General features: G+C 48.6%; 1 long non-coding RNA gene across 1 annotated transcript; it reads left to right on the top strand.

Moving 5' to 3' along the window:
• The first annotated feature begins 11278 nt into the window (after positions 1-11278).
• On the top strand, positions 11279-21950 carry LOC104008281 (uncharacterized). The gene is made up of 3 exons (XR_682809.5): positions 11279-11656; positions 13874-13972; positions 20203-21950. It is a non-coding gene; the product is annotated as an uncharacterized LOC104008281 (long non-coding RNA).
• Positions 21951-22489: the final 539 nt, after the last annotated feature.

Raw genomic sequence — 22489 nt, 5'->3', positions numbered from 1 at the left:
CCAAGGTCCTACTGCAGAGCCGAGATTTGAACTCAACACTGAGATGACTTATTTCCACTAAACTTCAGGGCCATTTTCCACATATGAGATGCATGAAATATATGGACCTCATATATAAGGGTCCATATATGAGACCCCTAAAAGAAGAGAGGCTGCGCAGCCACGCCCTCAGGCCCGAACTCCCTGCCCCAGGCAGGACTGAGCTGTATTGGGCATTCCCTCTCCCCATCCCTTTTCTTCTCTCAGGTTATTGCAGAGAACGGCCAGTTCCTGCACTTGTCCCCAGACCTCCTCTCTGAAAGTGGGCACCGGACACTGGTCCCTGCCCCCAGCCCAATCAAAATTCCCTCTTCTGTTCCCTCTCCACTGCTGGTGACACCTCTTCTCTCCCATGCCTGCCACCACCATCTATCAGCAGCACTTTAAGCTCTGCCACAGCCTCTGGAAGTTGCTAAATCCCCTATTTGGTTTAGTTCCACTCCAACTTCCCCTGCACAGAGGGAACCGATGGGACGCAGGGAAATTAGACACATAATAAAGAGCCTGTTTGCTCCAATGATAATGATACACACCTCACTCCTTCCCATGCGCACACAGCTGTACACACACGCACATATCACACCCCATACCTCCCAATCCTCATGTCCACCAAAATACCTTCCAACCTGCTGACATGCAGCTCACATCCCAGAGGCGCCCCCCAGACCAGTGTCTATACTCATTCACTAAGGTACACACCCTGTTCTTGGGAAATTCTCTGGGTCACTTTGCCTGTTCCCAGCTCCCATAGTACATGGCATTCCCCCTTCATGGCATTTCCCAGCTATGTCCTCAGGGCCTGTCTTCTCTGGAGCTCATTAGATTGTGAGCAGTGATAGTGTCTGTGTGGTTCACTGTTTAACCAAGTGCAGTGCTTGGGACATGGTGGCGCCTCCATAACCTGGTTGAGTGAATGATGGAATGAATGAATGCACACTTTACTACATTCATCCCCTTACAGACACACATCGCATCTTGGGGTATCCCCCATCCCCACCCACCCACACATCACCCCTCTGAATTGCATCTTACATAGATACACACACATCGTGGGTAATCACACACATTCCTGGAGATCCAGGACTATTGTGAACAGCTTCCTAGGATTCTCCTGGGTGTGTGTGTGTGGTTGGGGAGTGGCAGGGTAAGAGGGAACATGTGTTTAGGAGGGATGCCAGTATGAGTATGTGTGCGTGGCAAGGGAAGAGGCATGTGAATGAGGGCTGTGTGAGCATGTGTTCAAGAGGATGCGCGTGTGAATCAGTGAGTGCAGGTGTTCAAGTCAGCACAGGTCTATGTGGGTACCTGCATGCATGTGCGCCTGCGCACACGAGCCTCGGAGTCCACAAGCTTACCTTATTCCCTGGCTGCTTACAAATGTTGAAAAGCACGATGGGTGGCCAGGCGTGGTGGCTCACGCCTGTAATCCCAGCACTTTGGGAGGCCGAGGCGGGCGGATCACGAGGTCAGGAGATCGAGACCATCCTGGCTAACACGGTGAAACCCCGTCTCTACTAAAAATACAAAAAATTAGCCGGGCGTGGTGGCGGGCTCCTGTAGTCCCAGCTACTCGGGACGCTGAGGCAGGAGAATGGCGTGAACCCGGAAGGCGGAGCTTGCAGTGAGCCGAGATCTCACCACTGCACTCCAACCTGGGCGACAGAGTGAGACTCTGTCTCAAAAAAAAAAGAAAAAAAAAGAAAAGCACGATGGGGTTCCTGTTCAGGTTTCCTCTTCTCTTCTCCCTCCCGCCCCTAAAGTCTGGCTCCTTCTAGAGAGAAGTTTTCTTCTCAGTCTCCCTATTTTTCTAAAGCCCAGGGATGCTTAGAAAGAAAAGGGGGATGATGTAGGGGTCAAGTGAGGGGTCCTCACTTTCAGGTCAGCTTCGTTCCACCATCCTGGTCAGTGTTCTCCCACCGGCCTCCACCAACCTCTACTACCACTGCCTCGCCCGTTATACCCAGGAGAAGGTGAAAACAAAGCATGGTGTCTGCCCCCTGCAGACTGGGGGGTTGGACTTGCGGAGCCTCCAGGCTTGCCAATCACCCAGGCGGCTGTCCCTTCTCCATCCCCACTTACAAACCCTGTCACTGCAGCTCTGTGCTCTTCCTGGTCCCCTTCCTGCTACTAACCTGGTGTCTTTGCTCGGTCCATCCCCTTCCAGCTTGCCCTCAACCACTGTCCCTGGCTCCTTTTCCTCCAAGCATGCCAGGAGTTCCCCAAGGCCTCGTCCTTGGACATCTTTTCTCCAGGGGACCTCAGAGACCGTTTGAGTCATTCAGACGTAGCCATTTTGCCAAGGTGGAGCCCTCTCCTGGGCAAACTTAGTTACTGCCGCAGCTTTGTGCCTCTGGAAGTGACTCCAGCCCTGCCTTCTCTTTCAGGCTCCAGCCTCTGCCCGCACTGCTTGCAGTACCCTACTCATGTATCCTCTTCATGTGCCCCTCCCCGGTCATATGGGTCCCTTCTGGCCCTTGCCCAGCTTATACTCTGTCCGATCCTCACAGTCACCCTGTCCCCTTTGCTTTTCTTTGCTGCCACTGCAGGCCCACCTCAGCCTCCTGCACACTCTCTTCAGATCAGCCTCCCAATCTCCAGCATCTGGAGTGTTCTGGGGCTGCCTGAGAGAGAGACATGAATACATGTCACCCTGCCTTCCTCACATGTACCAGAAGGTTTGATTTTTTTTTTTTTTTTTTTTTTTTTGACTGAGTCTTGCTCTGTCACCAAGCTGGAGTGCAGTGGCACGCTCGGCTCACTGCAACCTCCACCTCCCGGGTTGCAGCGATTCTCCTGCCTCAGCCTCCCGAGTAGCTGGGATTACAGGCATGCACCAGCATGCCCAGCTAATTTTTGTATTTTTAGTAGAGACAGGGTTTCACCATGTTGGCCAGGATGGTTTTGATCTCTTAACCTCGTGATCCGCCCGCCTTGGCCTCTCAAAGTGCTGGAATTACAGGCGTGAGCCACCACGCCCAGCCCTGATTATTATTATTATTATTTTAAACAATAATCTGGGCCAGGCACAGTGGCTCACACCTGTAATCCCAACACTTTTTGGGAGGCTGAGGCAGGAGGATTATTGAGCCCAGGAATTTGAGACTAGCCTGAGCAACATAGTGAGACCCTGTCTCTACAAAAAGTAAAAAATTAGCCAGGCATGGTGGCACATGCCTGTAGTCCCAGCTACTCAGGAGGCTGAGATAGGAGGATCACTCGAGCCCAGAAGTAGAGGTTACAGTAAGCTGTGATCTAGTCACTGCACTCCAGCCTGGGCAACAGAGCAAGATGCTGTCTCGAAATGTAAATAAACACTGAACTGACCATGTCACAGCCCTTTCAATGGCACCTCTCTTCTAGGATAAACTCCCAAACCTTCCTAGAGCCTGCGGGGCTCCAGCCTCTCTTCACACCATGTTCCCTGATACCCAGCCACAATGACCTTTTCCCTGATCCCCTCCTGCCCTCCTGGGGCTCCTGATCCCCCCAGCTTTCCTCTGCAGGCCACAGGGCTTTGGGGCATGCCGCTTTCCCTGTCTGAAATGCTTTTCCCTCTTCTCTTCACCCATGTAATGCCTCTTATCCTTTCAATATCAGCTCAGCTGTGGCTTCCTCAGAACAGCCTTGCCCTGACTCCTAAGGCAGGTAAGCCTCCCCACTGCTATATGCACTCCTGGCATCAGGAGCACCTCTTTAGTTGGACTTATCGACACTTGGAATTTTATGTTTGCATGGTTACTTCATTTAATGCCTGGCTCACACACTAGAGGATTGTAGGATGAGGAGTATGTTTTTGTGCATCACTGAATTCACAGGGCAGTGCCTGGTACACGGGAAGCCTTTGATAAATATTTGAGAGATAAATGAACTAGTCAGCAGTCTCAGGCTGGACAAGGAGGAAATTTTCACCAAAAACCAAGTGGTACCTGCTCAAGATCTGAGTCCCTTCATCATGTCACTTACCTGCTCAAGAACTTTCCGTGACTCCCTATACCCTCACAACTAAGTCTAAAGTCCTCAGATTTTTTAGATTTTCCAAATTTCTTTTCTTTTCTTTTTTAGAAATGGGGTCTCACTATGTTACCGAGGCTGGTCTCAAGCTCCTACGCTCAAGTGATCCTCCCGCCTTGGCCTTACAGGTGTTAGCCACCATGCCCGGTGATTTCCTTTATTTTCTATCACTATCCTTTGCTTCCACCAAGCAAACTTATTAGCCCTTAAGCATACCTTGGTTAGTTTGACCTTCATGTTATTTTCTTTGCCTGGAAGAACTCTGATTTCGTCTTTATCTTCACTTAAATCCTACTCGTTCTTTAAGACCAAGATCATGTCCCACAAAGCCTTCCCTGTCCATGTTAGCACTTGCTGAGCTCCTATGACCTATACTGTCTGTACATCCAGAATATCAGACGTTGTTAACCTTGGAAGGGTCTCAGAGATCACTGGTTCAACAAGAGTCTGAGCAACCTCTAAATTCATGTTTCCCAAACTTTCCACATTCGAGTACCAGTGTCACAATTCATGCCAAATCCATATTCTACCTAAAATGTTATTTACTTGATATTTTTCTTTAAATCAACTTACTATTTCTTACTCAAGTATGTTTATTGTTTTTTTTAAAAAGCCTTCTAGCACTACAGTAACTGCAAAACCACCCGTTACTTGCCAAAATCAAAAGTAATTATAAAAATAAGTAAAACAATAACAATGTGTTTCGATTCTAGTTGGACACCATTGCCTGCTGAAAGCTCTTGCAGTTGAATCTTCCTCTCTGTTAAAAAGGGAAAGAAGAGAAACACACGTTAGAGAGGTGTTAAAGACATACTAGCACCAAACTGAGACATTCTCTTCGAGGAAACTGGAAGAATCAAACAACCCAAATGCCCATTGATGGGAAAGATATGTTTTTGTTATTATAAAATATACATAACATAAAATTTTACCATTTTTAACCACTTTTTTTTTTTTGATAGGAGTCTCGCTTTCTCACCCAGGCTGGAATGCAGTGGCGTGATCTTGGCTCACTGAAACCTCTGCCTCCCGGGTTCAAGCAATTCTCCTGCCTCAGCCTCCGGAGTAACTGGTACTACAGGTGAACGCTGCCACGCCCGGCTCATTTTTTGTATTTTAGTAGAGACGGAGTTTCACTGTGTTGCCCAGCCTGGTGGCAAGCTCCTGAGCTCAGGCAATCCGCCCGCCTTGGCCTCCCAAAGTGCTGGGATTACAGGCGTGAGCCACCGTGCCCGGCCCATTTTTAACCACTTTTAAGTGTACAGTTCAGTGGCATTAATTACATTCACATTGTTATGCAGCCATCACCATCATCCAACTCCAGAACTCTTCCCAAACTGAAACTCTGTACCTATCAAACGATAATCCCCATTCCTCTCCCCACCCCAGCTCCTGGCAACCACCATCCTACTCTCATCCCTGTGCATTTATTCTAGGCACCTGATGTAAGTGGAACCATACAGTATTTATCCTTTTGTGACTGGCTTATTTCACTTAGCATAATGTCCTCAAGGTTCATCAATGTTGTAGCATTTGTCAGAGTTTAAGGCTGAATAATATTCCATTGTATGTGTATATACTACATTTTTTAAAAGTTTTTTTTCAAGACAGAGTCTCATTCTGTTGCACAGGCTGGAATGCAGTGGCACGATCACGGCTCACTGCAGCTTTGACCACCAATGCTCAAGCAATCCTCTTACCTCAGACCCCTGAGTAGCTAGCACTGCAGGAACACACCGCCCTGCCTGGCCAATTTTTTATTTTTTGTACAGACGAGGTTTCACTATGTTGCTCAGGCTGGTCTTGAACTTCTGGGCTTGAGGGATCCTCCTGCCCTGGCCTCCCAAAGTGTTGGGATTACAGGCATGAGCCACCTCACCTGGCTATTTTGTTTATTCATCTCTTGCTGGGCACTTGGATTGCTTCCAGCTTTTGGTGAGTGTGAATAATGCTGCTGTGCTCATGAGTGTAAGGAAAGTGATATCTTTATAATAGCCTGAGCTAATCTCACACAATGGAATATTATACTGTAGTCAAAACAAAGGAACTTAAGTGACATGCAATAATATGGATGACTCTTAGCAATATAATATTATGTGAAATACCAAGTCAAAAAAGGTTATATATAGCCTGATACTATTTTTTAATAAAGAACAGTTTAAATTTAAAATAAACTTTTAAGGAATAAATAAAAGTGCTATAAAACTATTAAAAGGAAAGCAAGGGAATGATGACTATGGGATTCAGGGTTGTGAGTTGGCTGAGATGGGAGGCAGAGAATGGGATGTGGTACCATTTGGTTAGTTGTCAGTTATTGTCAAGGTCTGAGATTTTGTTTTGGGTGATAAAGTCATGGATGCTTATGATAATATTTTAAACTAATTAAAAGAAAATCTAGGCTGGGCGCTGTGGCTCACACCTGTAATCCCAGCACTTTGGGAGGCCAAGGCAGGTGGATTGCTTGAGGCCAGGAGTTTGGGACCAGTGTGGCCAACGTGGTGAAACCTCATCTCTACTAAAAATACAAAATTAGCTAGGCAAGGTAGTGCACATCTGTAATCTCAGCTACTTGGGAGGCTGAGGCACAAGAATCGCTTGAACCCAGGAAGTAGAGGTTTCAGTGAGCCCAGATTGCGACACTGCAGCCCAGCCTGGGCGACAGAGTGAGACTGTCTTAAAAAATAACAATAATAAAAGAAAAAGAAAAAGAAAAGAAAACCATGCAACGACCAATGGTGAGAGTGTATCATGAAGCAAGGAATGTGATTAATCCAGTTCTGTAAACCCAAGTTCCAGTGGAAAAAAAAGAGGGAAATAAAGAAAGAGAATTGACAAGGAAATAGCTTTCTCACTATGAAATTCAGAGTGATTTAATGTCTTGTCAATGCACCATTGAAAATCATCTGGCATTCTGCCAGAGGTCCAGGTCCCCCACTTGGGTAAGTAGTTCTAAAATATCTGTACCATGAGGCCTCCTGCTTCCTCTGCGGCCTTGCTTACCTCCAAAATGAGGGAACTCAGAACTTCTGGGGTACTTGCCTGGACAGATACTTGTGTCAGGAAATTTTTCCTTGCAGAGAGACAATTCAGCTTCTCCACAACTTCTGCCCTGCTGTCTTATTCTCGTCTTGGTGCCCGGCACAAGTTTGGGCGCACAGGAACCTGGAATTTACATATCAATTGCTTCATGCTTGACCCTGCAGCCCTGGAGCAGCAGCCAAGCCGGAATTTCCAACTGAAGACGAAAGGCCCCCAAGCTTGTCTGGGACACAGCCTTTTTGCCAAGTGTAATTCATTATTTCCTTCTGGGAGGAAATCAGCCTTGTTGTTAAAATGCTTAAGCAATTTTCTGATAAACTTTTAAAAGGATTTAGATTTCTTCTCAGGAACCAGTTTCCTATCCACCCTGCTGTTTGGAAGAGTTTTATGTATTTTATTCAGACATTATTTTTGTATGTCCATTTTAACAATGCTGCTAACCACTCTTCTTGCCTCTAAATGTATCTACCAAGAAGTCATCTTGAAGCGGCTGGCCTTTTATAGGTCTCTTCACTTGTAGCAAGATTGAAATAAAATTTTGACACATGCTCATAAATAAATAGTCTAAAAAGCCTTTTTTATGTGTGTGTGTGTGTGTGTTTTTTTTTCCTTGAACACAGCTGAATACTTGAAGGTGGGCTAGAATTTCTTAGCCATATTTTTACTTAACCCCGGCTGGGATTAACTGAGACTCCTTGGTCCAAAACCCTGGGCCCAACCCTGTAGGACCCCCTCCCAACTCTGATTAGTCATTCTTTCCCTGAGTCCATGGTCTTGGGAGGCCTGGGGTGAGAGAGGGAATGGGGCAAATCTAGGCCTAAACACAGCTCCATAAATCCTCACTGAGCCTCAGAACTGGGGATATGGCCATCTTCACCCCCTCTCCTGTATCTGTGGGCCAGAACCAGTCACCGGGGTAGTGGCTGGGGATCCTCTGGGCAGAAGCTGACTCTGAGGCCTCTGTCCTCTTTTTAGGCGCAGAGGCTGGGGAGGAGCTGTGAATACCGGTGCCGCAGGTTGCTGCTTGGCCCTAGACCTGGCCCCCATCCAGCTCGGAAATGAGCCCCCCACCTCCCATTGGACACGGATTGTCTCCAGGCACAGCTGACTCCCAGCTGGCGGGCCTCGGCCTCACGGGCTGCCCTAGAAGGGGCCAGCCAGGGATCCCCGAAGCAGACCTAGGACTAGGCAGAGGGCCTGGGGTCTGCCAAAATTCTGGGTCTACTTTTAGGGTGTCAGCTTAATCCCAGAATTATCTTCTTAATCTTTTAAATAATTTCTTAATTATAAATGTAAATGTTGATGGTAGAAAATTTGGAAGCTATAGAGAAGTATACAGAAAATAATATCATATGAAGTCTTACCACCCAGAAATTATCACTGTCTGTATTTTGCTGGTTTTATTCCAGTAGTTAAAAAAAAAAAAAAAAAAAAGGCTGGGCATGGTGGCTCACGCCTGTAATCCCAGCACTTTGGGAGGCCGAGGCGGGCAGATCACGAGGTCAGGAGATTGAGACCATCCTGGCTAACACAGTGAGACCCCGTCTCTACTAAAAATACAAAAAATTAGCTGGGCGTGGTGGCAGGCGCCTGTAGTCCCAGCTACTCGGAAGGCTGAGGCAGGAGAATGGCGTGAACCCAGGAGACGGAGCTTGCAGTGAGCCGAGATCGTGCCACTGCACTCCAGCCTGGGCGACAGAGCGAAGACTCCGTCTCAAAAAAAATAAAAATAATAAAAAAAGTAAATATAAAAAAGGCTGGGTGTGGTGGCTCACGCCTGTAATCCCAGCATTTTGGAAGGCTGAGGTGGGCAAATCACCTGAGGTCGAGAGTTCAAGACCAGCCTGACCAACATGGAGAAACCCTGTCTCTAGTTAAAAATATATATATATACACACATATATATGTGTATATATATACACATATATATGTGTGTATATATATATACATATATATGTATATATACATGTATATATATACATATATACGTGTATATATACATATATATATACACATATATATACACACACACACAAAATTAGCCAGGTGTGGTGGCACATGCCTGTGATTCCAGCTACTCGGGAGGCTAAGGTGGGAGAGTCGCTTGAACAGGGGAGGCAGAGGTTGTGGTGAGCCGAGATCATGCCATTGGACTCCAGCCTGGGCAACAAGAGTGAAACTATCTCAAAAAAAAAAAAAAAAAGCAAACTATAGGATTATTTTTGCTCCATAAATGGGATCATTCTATACCTAGTGCTTTGTATCATATTTTTAATTTTCTCTAAAAATGTTCCTGTGTGATTAAAAGTTTGAATTTTTAGTGGGCATTAAGGTGCACAAGCTCCCCTCTCTTCCAACTGCAATTCCCTCTCCCCTGACAATCCCCCAGCTTTCAAGGGCTCCTAGTACCTGGTCTATGGAGCTGTAGCTGCATACTCTTCCAGGGGTTTGGGATCTCTTTGGGGGCAAGAGGAGGACCAGAGCCAGGCCACAGGGACTCTCAAACTCATGGTGGGGGCAGACCTTTTAGCTCTGACTAGAGCCTGCTGCACCCACTCCCCATACCCAGGCACAGAGAAATTGGAGAGATTCTTTGCTTTGGGTTCATCTTCCCACCCTAGTCATGCAAGAAATATTACCCTGTCTCCTTTCACCTCCCATTTTCCTTGGGAATTGGGTCTCCAGGGTTTCTGAGGCTGCCCAGTAGCTCCAGGCCACTTTGAGCAGCCTCAGCCATTCCCCACTACCTCCCCACTTCCCCTTGGCTCTGGCAGCCCTGGGCTTGAGCTGACTTTCCTGGGAACTGTTGGTGGGAACAGTTAAATGGAAGGAAATGGTGGGTAGGGGTCAGAAGACAAAAGGGGACTTAGGGCTAATGTTTGATGTTTGAGGTTAAAGAAAAACTCTCACCCCTCCCCTTCTGGGGAGCTGCTGGGAGCCTTAGAATGGCCCCTGCAATGACACAGGGTGGGATGGGGAGGGAGAATTGGTAAGACCTGGAAAGAAAGGGGGCACAGCTTTGGTGCCTTGACTTGGTTAAGCAGAGACAAGGGGCCCTTCCCTTCCCCCTCAAAAGCTCCTCCCCTCCCAAGCCCCCTTCCCAGCCCCCAGGCCCCTGTCCTTACTGTGCATGTCCACCAGCCCAAAGCCTTTCCTGGAGTCATCTCCACCTTGTGGATCCTTTGCACATCTGGCAGCTGAGAGAAATGTGCAAATTCCTTTCTTATTCCATGAGGAATCTCTAAGCTCAGACTCCAGAGGCAGGCCAGTGACAGTCGCCCATCCTTGTCGTCCAGTTTAACCTGACCCAGAGAAATAATGGGGCTTTGAGAGTTGTTCCCAGAGCTCCTTCCTTCACCCAATTCAGTAATAATTTTATCCATAGCTCATCTTGTGCAGTACTTTATTTTATTATTATTAGTTTTTGAGACAGGGTCTCACTCTGTCATCCAGGCTGGAGTGCAGTGGCATGATCTCAGCTCATTGCCAACCTCCACCTCCCGGGTTCAAGTGATTCTCCTGCCTCAGCCTCCCAAGTAGCTGGGATTATAGGCGCCCGCCACCATGCCCAGCTAATTTTTGTATTTTCAGTAGAGAAGGGGTTTTGCCATATTGGCCAGGCTGATCTTGAACTCCTGACCTCAGGTGATCTGCCAGCCTCAGCCTCCCAAAGTGCTGGGATTACAAGCGTGAGTCACCGTGCCCAGCCTTGTGCAGTATTTTAAACCGCGTGTTCACATGTATCTTCTGACTTGATCTGCTAACCTTGCTCTCAGGTAAGTAGAACTGGTCTTATGTTCCTTATTTTATAGCTGAGAAACTGAGGTCTGAAGTCAGACTGTTGGTAATGCCAAAACGTGGATCCCCTGATCCTCAGACCCCAACCCCAGCCCTCCTGCCTCTATACTCAGCTCTCCTGGACACTGAGAGGTCAAGTTACCTCTCTCTGTGGTTTCCATACCTGCAGATTTCAGAGTGAGACAGTCTCTGGCTCTTCCAAATCTAAATGCTGCTGAAATCTCCACCCAGAAAAACCTTTCTATCTCCAGACATCTCTGTCTTAATCCGTTCCCCTTGGTGGATCGTGGCTGGGAGGAGGGAGGAGGAGCTCTCGTTGTGAAGCCTCTCCTAATTGATTTCTCTCTGATGAGGTGACATAATCCTTTCTGGCTGCCCTTACAGCTTCTCCAGTTTCTTGAAACAGCTCCATATTCTTTCTCCTGGCCTCCCACATATTCCCTGGGCTAGAAATCTCTTTCTTGATTTTAATCTTGGCAGCCACCCTCCATGACAGCCTTAGGTCTGCACATTCATCGAGAGAGCCTTGCTTCCTTCCCAGAACCCTGCACACGGGTGTACATGGGTACACATACATGCACACACACATGCACACACATATGCACACACATGTACACACTTACATGCACGCGCGCGCACACACACATATACACACACACATCCTTTGTTAGGAGTGAGTTTACTACTACATTCTGGCCTGTCTCCCACGTTCGAGTCAGGCGAAGGGGAACAGCAGCTTTGAAGATGGATTTAACCAGTTCTTCCTGAGGTGAGGCCTTTCTTGCCAGATCTATCAATGGCTTGTTGGGGGTCAAGGGAAGGTTCGAGGCCTGCTGTTTGTTCTTTGCTCAGTCTTGGGACAGCTCGGGGAAACAGGCTTGCCTGGGCAGTCCTGACCCCACGGCTAGGAAAGTCGACACCATTCTCCTAGACCACTGGCTGCCTTTTCCTTCAAGACCCCCAATCCCTTTGCCAAGCCCCTCACCAGGAGGAGAGCCCCAGAGACCAGGTGGGCTGAAGCAGAGGCCTGTGGCCCCAGACCCTCTGAGCCAAGCTGGGTCAGAACTCAGGCCTCCCACCCTATCATTCTTGTCCCCCACTTTCATCCAGCCTGCTCTGGGGGAGGGAAGAAGGAGATTGGCTGGGTGCAGTGCAGTGTTTCTGGGGACTGGGGGGGCAGGGGAGTCCATTCAAATTGACAAAAATAGAACATCAGCCTCATATCATTTTTCTCAAAACAAGATTTATTGAAGTTCTGTCGGTGAAAATCGCTGCTGTGTGGAACGCTTAACTTATAGATTAGATTACTCAGTCGTGCCTTACTACATTTTTCATTAGAAAAATATTGGCTGGGAGAGTTTGACCTCATAATCTCTGCATTTTAAACAATAACCAGAGGAAAACCAAATAGAAGGCACAAGTTAACGGTTTTCTCCCCCCAGCATTTCCCCCTGGGAGAGATCGGAGCGAGGGCCTGGGAAGGGAACAGGAGTGGAATCTGCTGTGTGAGCAATTCCCCATCTCCCGGCCCAGTCCCCAGAGGCTGCGGGAGGCGGCTGGGGGTGACAGGAGGCGGTGGGCTGCCCTGAGTCCTTGGGGCTTGGGCCCTGCCAGATCCCTGCCTCAAGTGGCCCAGAGCTCTGCAGGGCCCCAGCCCAAGGTAGGTTAGCGTACATGAGGGGAGGAGGGGCTGAAGCATCAGGAGGGAGAGGGCATTTTTTCTGTCCCCCAGGGAGAGCTCAGTCTAGGTAGGGACACAGGAGCCATAAAGATTCAGGTGAGTGTATCATATCCTCACATTGTACCCTGTGAATATGCTCAATCTTTATTTGACAATTAAGTACTAAAAAAAAAAAAAAAAAGTAAAGACCCAGAAGAATCCAGAATCCCAGGGCAACTCCGGAGCTCTATAGGAAGCTGCAGGAGTGGAGAAGTGAGGACAGAACTACCCCTTGCTCCTCCACCAGAGGGGGAGAAGTCTCCTTACAGGGGGATTTTATGAAGGAAGGAGCATCTCCAAGGTGAGGCTGAGCTGGTGCAGTCTAGGCTGGCCTAGGGCATTCTGACCATTCCTCTCAGCCCAGGGGCAAAGGTACCTAAAGCACCCTAGGCCTGAAGCCCCCAGGCTGAGCCTGCAGGAGCTGGCTGCTGGCTCCAGGCTCCAGGAAAGGGAAGGGGGCCATCCAGGTGCAAGCAGATCCCGGGCCACTTTACGACTGCTGATCTGATTCCTTGGAGAGTGGAACCCCCACCCCCTACTCGGTTTCTACTTTCCGAGGCTTTGGTGATTTCCAAGTTCTGACACAGTCATTAGTTACAAAGAGCAATTATTTTTTCTTTGTCATTAAGTCATTTTTTAAATGGCTCCAGGCGACATCACAGAACAAAGAAACAAAATATCCATGAAAAGGCTTAATCACAAATTACTAATTATTTAACCCCCCCCACAAATCGTGAAATCTGAACCCCATGAAAAAAGAGAAGGTCTCCCGTCCTTAAGCTCGCCATGGCTCTTAGGCACCTAATCCATCATGATGGGGGGGGCACTTCCTGGCCCCCTCTGAGCCCCAGGGGAGGGGGTGGTAGGGAGTCCCCCATTGCTGACCTTTGAAGTCACCTTCTGCCCATAGATACAGCCCTTCAGCCAATGGGGGGGCAGCTTGAAAATGAGTGGGGGACCCAGCCAGAGCCCCCGTACCTTGGGCTTGCGATGCCTCCACCCCTCCTCCCAGGCCAGCAGCCTCTGGCCGCGGCATTCCACTCTGGGCCCTTTGAAGCCTTTGGGCCACAAGCAGAGGAGCCGCCCCCTGCCGTGGGGCTCCTAGAATCTCCAGCTGGAAAACAAACCGGAGGAGGAAGTAATCCTGGAGGGGAAGCTCCAGGGTCCCCAGACGTGAGGAAATAAAATGTGTTTGACACCAAGATATATGGGAGGAGGGGGGACGTCCGGGGTTTGGGCCCCTCTATCGGCCAGGCTTTCTCCTAGGGCGGATTGCGGTCTCCTTATCTGACCCTTGCTGAGAGAGAAGGAGCAGCGTGGAGGAGGCGGCAGTCAGGGAAGCCTTGTCTCAGTCCAAGAGCAAAGGTGAGTCTGCCAGGGCAGTGGGTTCGGAGGGAGGGCCGGCCTCCGAGGAAATGCCCACACTTGCCTCACCTTTCTGCCTACTACCTCCAGTTTCCCTAGAGCAGCCTATCCCGAGCTTGAGAGACCAGCAGTCATGGAGAGAAAGAGCCTGGGAGGATGGGATTGAAGGTTCAGATGCGGGCCATGGAAAAGGAGGGGTAGGTGGGAGGGCGTGGTGGAGCCCCAACCTCAAAACCCACATAATCTCTCCTCACAGCTCAACCTCGAACCTGACTTCAGAGAAAGCCCACTCCTCTTCATTCATCTGTTCAGCAAACTCTTACCAAACGCTTGTTCTGTGCCAGGCAACAGGAATACATTGGTGGACACGATAGAGCTAGGTCCTGTCTTCATGGAGATCAACTTTACTTGAGTATTTTTTTGTTGAGATCTGGGTCAAAGAGAAAGTCAGAGCTATGCCCAGTGTGTCTGTCCCAGCCTTTGCCCACTGTGGCTGTGTGGATAGTTGTCTTTGGCTGTTTTCTGACTCCCAAGTCACACTACTCTCTTAAGTACAGGTCTTGTAGGTCTCCTGGGTTCACTTCTGTGCCTGTCCTGGGCACCTGATAGAGAGGTGGGGAAGGTCAAAAGTGGAAGGAAGAAGGTAGGCAAGCAGGAGTTTAATAAACAGAACCTACTTAACAAATGGTTGGAGCCATTGTTTCTATATCACATGACCTATGAAGACCTTGAGTATAAATGTCCGAAGTACTGGAATCACAGGCGTTGTCCCAGCAAGAGAGCTTACAACTCAAACAATAGTCCCCAGCTATGCACCGTCCTCATTCTCCCTCTTTCATTTTCTTGTCAAACTGTCTCCTTTCTTCCCTCTCTTAAAATCATGCTGATCAAGGAACATCTGAAAATATGCTGGGACTTGGGCTGTCTTTATTTATTTATTTATTTATTTATTTATTTTTTGAGATGGAATCTCGCTCTGTTGCCCAGGCTGGAGTGCAGTGGCGCGATCTCAGCTCACTATTCATTTATTTTTATTTTATTTTATTATTTTTTTTTTTGAGATGAAGTTTCACTCTGTTGCCTAGGCTGGAGTGCAATGGCACGATGTCGGGTCACTGCAACCTCCGCCTCCCGAGTTCAAGTGATTCTCCTGCCTCAGCCTTACACGTAGCTGGGATTACAGGTGCGCACCTCCATGCTTGGCTAATTTTTGTATTTTTAGTAGAGATGGGGTTTCACCATGTTGGCCAGGCTGGTCTCGAACGCCTGGCCTCAGGTGATCTGCCCTCCTCAGCCTCCCAAAGTGCTGGGATTACAGGTGTGAGCCACTGTGCCTGGCCTATTTATTTATTTATTTATTTATTCTGAGATGGAGTCTTGCTCTGTCACCCAGGCTGGAGTGCAGTGGCACAATCTTGGCTCACTGCAACCTCCTCCACCCCAGTTCAAGTGATTCTCCTGCCTCAGCCTCCCGAGTAGCTGTGATTACAAATGTGCACCACCACGCCCAGCTAATTTTTGTATTTTTAGCAGAGACAGGGTTTCACTATGTTGGCCAGGCTGGTCTCCAACTCCTGACCTCAAGTGATCCACCTGCCTAGGCCTCCCAAAGTGCTGGGATTACAGGTGTGAGCCACCGCACCTGGCCTATTTATTTACTTTTTTTGAGAGAGTCTCACTCTGTTGCCCAGGCTGGAGTGCAGCAGTCTGATTTTGGCTCACTGACACATCCGCCTCCCAGATTCAAGCGATTCTCCTGCTTTAGCCTCCCACTAGCTGGGACTACGGGCTCAAGCCACCACCACACCCGACTAATTTTTGTATTTTTAGTAGAGATAGGGTTTCTCCATGTTGCCCAGGCTGGTCTTCAACCCCTGACCTCAGGTGATCCACCCGCCTTGGCCTCCCAAATTGCTGGGATTACAGGTGTGAGCCATGGTGCCAGCCCAGGCCATCTCTACTAAAAATACAAAAATTAGCCAGGCATGGAGGCAGGTGCCTGTAATCCCAGTTACTCGGGAGGCCAAGGCAGGGAGAATAGTTTGAATCCAGGAGGCAGAGGTTGCAGTGAGCTGAGCTTGCACCACCACACTCCAATCTGGGCGACAGAGCAAGACTATGTCTTGTAAATAAATAAATAAATAAATAAATAAATAAATAAATCTCTTTAAACAGAACAGGCTTTTTCTTGGAGATTATCTGCTCCATCCTCCTGCTGCCAGTGATGGCAGCCACTCCTCAGACCTGTAGTAGGTATGAGCCTTGGGTAATAGCCCTCCTGTCCCCCAGCAGCCATTCTCCCTTTCTTCTTTTAATAATAATCCCCAAGTGTTAGCTGGAGCATGGCCACCTGGTTTAGGACTACATTTCCCAGACTCCCTTGCAGCTAGGTGTGGTTGGGTAACCAGATTCCAGCCAATGAGATGCAAGCAGAAGTAATGTGTGCTTCTGGACTGTGCCCATATGAAGGAGTTGACACCCTTTTCTCCCCTTTTCACTGAGTGTAAATGGTTATAGAAACTAGAGCAGTCATCTTAGACCTCAAGATGGAAGCCATGTGTTGAGAATGGTGAAAGCATAGTAAAGAGAGACCCTGGAGCCCTGACATTGGAATGGAGCTGCCACATCTGCCCTGCAGCACTTCTGCTTAGATTTTATGGTAAAGAGAAACAAACTTATTAGGTGCTTAACTTACTATAATTTTGGAATTTGCTTTATTTCTTTCCTTTTGTTTCTCTGAGCAAATGAAAAGCAAATGAGCTAAGGCAGCACCATCCGATATAATGTGAACCACATATGTATTTAAAATCATCTAGTAGATAGCACCACTGCATTCCAGCCTGGGCGACAGAGCAAGAACTTGTCTCAAAAACAAAAAAAAAAACTTCTAGTAGACACATTTAAAAAAAATAAAAAGAAACAGGTGAAATTAATTTATATTACATTTAACTCCATATTTTCAAAATATTACTTCAGCATGTGAACAATATAAAAATTTATATTAAAGAGATAAAGAGGTCCAGGCTCAATGGCTCACAGCTGTAATCTCAGCACTTTGAGAGGCCAAGGTGGGAGGACCACTTGAACCCAGGATTTTGAAACCAGCCTGGGCAACATAGCAAGACCCCGTTTCTACAAAAATTTTAAAAATTAGCTGGGCGTGGTGGTACGTGCCTATAATCCCAGCTACTCAGGAGGCTGTGGTGGGAGGATCACTTGAGCCCAGGAGTTTGAGGCTGCAATGAGTTACAATTGCACCACTGCGCCCCAGCCTGGGCGATAGAGGAAGACCCTGTCTCAAAAAAAAAAACCACAAAAACAAACAGAAAGAAAAAAGAGAGATAAAGAGTTTACATTCTTTTTTTCATGCTAAGTCTTCAAAATCCAATGTATATCTTACACTCACATCTGAATTGGACTAGCTGCATTTCAAATGCGCAATAGCCACATTTGGCTAGTAGCCAGCGCAGATTAAGGGAATTGCCAGAGGTTGAAACCAATTAGAGATTGAGGACCAGCCGTGAGTTAAGAATAATAGTTACAGTAACCACTGTTCCTACTGCTGCAAGGGCCTTTTGGCAGCATTATTCCTTTTCCAGCCAGATGCTTGGCATACCCAGAGTGCTCTGGCTTCAGCCCACGAGGAACAACTATGCCTTAGTTTACTATATTGGACCCTGGAGAAGGACTATCTTAGGAAGCAAGTAGGCCCCTAGGAAGATGGAGAAACAAAAGGAAAAGCTAGGGTATGGGTTACCCTCCAATCTCCACTTTGGCTTCAGTCAGAATGGAGTGGACCAGGAAAAACAGTACAGGTCTGATCACAGAGGTGTTATGTTCAGGGAGACCCAGGGCCATGACATATGCCTCCTGAGCTCCTCTAAAGGATCAGGCTTATCTCATATATTATGTGGCTTAAAGAAAGAACAATGATACCACATGAAGAGTCCATATTTACCAATGTAATATTTATCACCTTATCACTCCCTCATCTGGATAACAAGTCAACTTCTCCACAACCATCACAATCACCTCTTCACTTGTGACCATAATTATTGTCACTATCATTCACTGATACTGCCGTCACCCCTAAAATGATTGTTTCTGTTACTCTAGCTTCAATATCACCATGTCCTTCCCCATAACAATAGTTATCATCCTTACTCCTTTTATCCCCTTGGCAACAACCATTAACCATGGCAACACTATGACCACTCATCACCCCATTCCTGCTATTACCATAATTACTACAATCTCTGTCACTATCAATCTCACTACAACAACAGCTTCCACCATCACCATAATAATGAAATTAGGCCCTGCAGCATCTCCACCAGCTCAGTATTGTAAGGACACCCCCAGATCCCTTTTTCCTGTCTAGAAGTCTCAGAGTATACCCAAAATTTCCATCTGGTCAAAATAAGCTCTTGAACCGCTTGTCCCCTGGCAGCCCCCTCACTCAATCATTCTTGCCTCAGGCTCAAGTTTGCATTGCTGTTTAACCTTTTAGATTCTGGACTCCTTGCCTATCCTGACCACAGTCCATTGAAATCTGCACTGTCTTTCTGCCTGCTTGGATGCTCTGGCTTTGGGGCCCTTAGTTGATAACTAACTTGTGGCCACTTAGCTGTAGGCATTCTGCCGTCAGTTATAGATGCCTGCCTGGCTGGGCCTGGGGAGCTCAGCAGTGCCTTGCCCTCTCAGGGGGACTAATATCCTGCCAACAGCTTTTCTTGGATTTTTGCTGAGCACAAACAGGCTGGGTTTGTCTAGTTGATCCCTGAAGGCAGGTTGGTCCCTGAAGCCCAAAGGAAGCAAGGAAACGGTATTTCCTGGCAGGACTTACCAATATAGAAAACCTGTCCTTGTTAGTATAGTGGTGAATAATAAAAAAGAAAGAAGGCCAGGTGCGGTGGCTCATGCCTGTAATCCCAGCACTTTGGGAGGCCGAGGTGGGCGGATCACGAGGTCGGGAGTTCGAGACCAGCCTGGCCAACATAGTGAAACCCTGTCTCTGCAAAAAATACAAAAGTTAGCCAGGCATGGTGGCACGTGCCTGTAGTCCCAGCTACTCGGGAGGCTGAGGCAAGAGAATCGCTTGAACCTGAGAGGCGGAAGTTGTGGTGAGTCGAGATCATGCTACTGTACTCCAGCCTGGGCAACAGAATGAGACTCCATCTCAAATAAAAAAAAAAAAAAAGAGAGAGAAAGAGAGTAAAGGAAAAAAAAATCCTGATGCATGGAAAGTGCCACAGGAAGGAGAAGAGGTTAGGGGCAGGAGATAAGCTCTGCTCCCCTGCTGGCTTGTCCAGTGGAGCTCACAATGGTCTTGTTCTGGCTCATGTATTTTCCAGAAAGGTTATCCCCAGAAAGAATGGAGATACGTTGCTCTTTTGTGGAAGGTGTGCTATAGAGAGAGACCTGGATATCCCACATCTCTTCCACGGACAGTGAGATCTTGGGCTCTGAAGCATTTGGGGAGAGGGACCTCCTCCAGGGTTAGCGATGGTAGTGACCATGTTAGAGGCAGCAGGAACTGTCACCTCTCCCCACCCCTGGACTCTGGCCAAAGCCCCTCCAGTCACTCTCTTGCCCTCTCAGGGATGCATAGGCACCTATGTTTTCTGCAAGCAGTCAACTCCTCCAGTTACACATGGTTTGAGTCCCTGCATGGGGAGAGAAAGGACCCAGTATATGCATCTGGATTGAGTTCAGATCCCAAAGCGCATCTCTTGACCTGATCATGTAATCCAAAAGGAATTGCTCTCCAATCCCCAGATCTGAATAAATTTTACCAGAGTGCTATGGCATGGAGGGGTGAAGTAGGAAGAAGGGAACTGGATTCTTGTTTGATGTTTTGAGACCAGATTCCTTCTCAATGCCTGGCACAAGGCTCTGCCCAAGGCAGAGACTATCTACAGAAAAAATCGGATTGGAGGCTCCCTGGCATGTGCACAAGGCTGCTTACACTTTGAGGACAGCCCAAATGCTCAGTAGTTACCCCCTACCTCACCTCCAATGCTGGGCAAACGGATGATGGAGTGACCCTGGGAGGTGGCCAGGTGGGAGGGAAACTAGTAGCTTCCCCTTGCCACCACCAGAAGACATAATGGCCATAGACATACCAGTTAATAAGCACAACCTCTCCCCACTTCCATCACCAGAGAAAAGGGATACAGTCCTCCCTTTCCCCCTCTTCCTTTCATTCATTTGTTCCATTTTTAATTTAGTGACTACTGTGTGCTGAGCACTGGAGCTTGGTGACCCAAAGATGAATAAGACTCGACTCTTATCCTTAAGGAGCCTGCAGTCTGATCAAGTCATTACTGAGAAGAGAGGAAGGAAAAGATACCCTTGGCCTTTCCAACTTGTCAAGGGTCAACTGAATTCCTGAGCTGGTCCCCCTGAGAGGGCAGTGGGCGAGATTCCAGCAGGTAATGGATGAGCACAGCTATGCCCTGACAGGGACATTGCCTGCAATTGGTTCCAGTCATATATGGAGCCAAACTGCTTTGAAAATTGGGGGGGGATGGTGACAGAAGAGAGCAGGCCCGCCCCTCCCCCATCCCCTAGGAGCCTAGGGCCCTGTCTTGATCCCCCTTCTGGGAGATGAAACGTGTGGTTTCCCAAAGCTAGGAGCAGAGCAAATATCTTCTGCCTCGGAGGGGTTGGTCTCTGCACAGGCTGGGAACCCCCAGGGAAGCAGCACTGAGGGCCCTAGGAGAGAGGGCAGAGGCCAGAGGCAGGGTACTGCCTGCTCAGAAGGTCAGATTCCAGAGCAAACAGCAAGCTGTCTGCCTTTTCAGACTCTGAAAGGATGGGGGTAGGGGCAGGAAGGGAGGGTGAAAGTTTAGAGCCTCTGTGGGTGGGGAAGGGGCCTCTAGGGTCTGACAGGCACCCCCAGGACACTGTGTCTGCCCAAGCGTTTGCTGGGAAAGTAGAGGCCAGTGCAGCCACCGGTTGAGTGCCGCCACTGGGTCAGCACAGCGGCCGGGTGAGTGCAGCCCTCGGATTTTGCCCCAATAACCAGAGTCCCATTAGCACAGTCTGAACAGGGGGCCTGGAAGAGCACTTCGCCCTCCTCTGTCATTTAGGGGGGAAACAGTTCACACAGGGACAACTACCATCTTGAGTCTCTTCTGTCAACTGCCCTGTGGTCTGTCTGGCCACACTGGGACAGAGCATCACTCCAGTAAACCCTCTGAGCTCATTTCCCTAGCTGAGCAGGTTCCCGCCTCTGTTCCTAGAGCACCAGCATGAGTGAGCCTCAGGAACCACCCCAGATTTTAGGAGTTAGGAGTGGGTCTAGCTGTGTTGATGGCCACCTGGGGCTCTGGTGAACTCTAGCCTCCTCCCATCCGCCCACCGAGGGCATCGTCAGGCCTCTGTGCTGAGCCATTTGCCTCCTGCTCTGCCCCAAACCTGTTCAGCCCCCAACATTCTCACTTTCCTGTCCCCTTCATGCTTCTTAGGTCATTTCTCTCTGCTTCTGCAAACCTCCCTGCCAAATGTTCCCCCACCCCAAACCAACCCTTTTCATCTCTATGTCCCCCCGTGTACACCTCTCTCAAAATGCAGGGCCACGGGGCCCTCCTTCTTAGGGACTAGGCCATGCCTAGGGGTAGGGCTGGTGTGGCATTAGTGACAAAAACTGCTATGTCTACCCACGTAAATCACATAAATATACAAGCAGGGGCCAGGCGTGGTGGCTCATGCCTATAATCCCAACACTTTGGGAGGCCGAGGCGGGTGGATAACTTGAGGCCAGGAGTTCAAGACCAGCCTGGCCAACATACTGAAACCCCGTCTCTACTAAAAATACAAAAATTAGCTGGGGTGGTGGTGGTGCACGCCTGTAATCCCAGCTACTCAGGAGGCTGAGGCAGGAGAATCGCTTGAACCCGGGAGGTAGAGGTTGCAGTGAGCCGAGATCTTGCCATTGCACTCCAGCCTGGGCAACAGAGTGAGACTCTGTCTCAAAAAAAGAAAAAAAAAAAAGCAAAAATTAGCCTAGCATGGTGGTGCAGGCCAGCTACTTGGGAGGGTAAGGCTGGAGAATTGCTTGAACCCGAGAGGCAGAGGCTGCAGTGAGCTGAGATTGCGCCACTACACTCAAGCCTGGGCGACAGAGTCAGACCCTGTCTCAAAAAAAAAAAAAAAAAAAGAAGCCGGATTGGTGGCGTGAACCCCAGTGTGGAGCAAAAAAAAGGGCTGGCCCTGGGACAGAGGCCTGAAGAACATGGACCGGGTTCTCTCCTGAGAAATGCTGCCAAGGCCTGTCTAATCGCAGGTGCCTGTGGCCCAGCTACTATCCAAGTGTGTCCCTTCCAAATTCATGTGGAACCCTAATCTCCACTGTGGTGGTAATAAGAGGTGTGGCCTTTGGGAGGTGATTAAGACTCGAGGGCTCTGCCTTCATGAGTGGGATTACTGTCCTTAGAAAAGAGGCTGAAGGGAGCTCCCTAGCCCTTCCCCCCACATAAGGATGTAGCAAGGAGACATCAGGCTGGGCGCGCT

This window comes from Pan troglodytes, chromosome 8, assembly GCF_028858775.2.
Source record: "Pan troglodytes isolate AG18354 chromosome 8, NHGRI_mPanTro3-v2.0_pri, whole genome shotgun sequence".
NCBI classification, from domain to species: domain Eukaryota; kingdom Metazoa; phylum Chordata; class Mammalia; order Primates; family Hominidae; genus Pan; species Pan troglodytes.
This window is presented reverse-complemented; position numbering and strand designations above follow the sequence as displayed.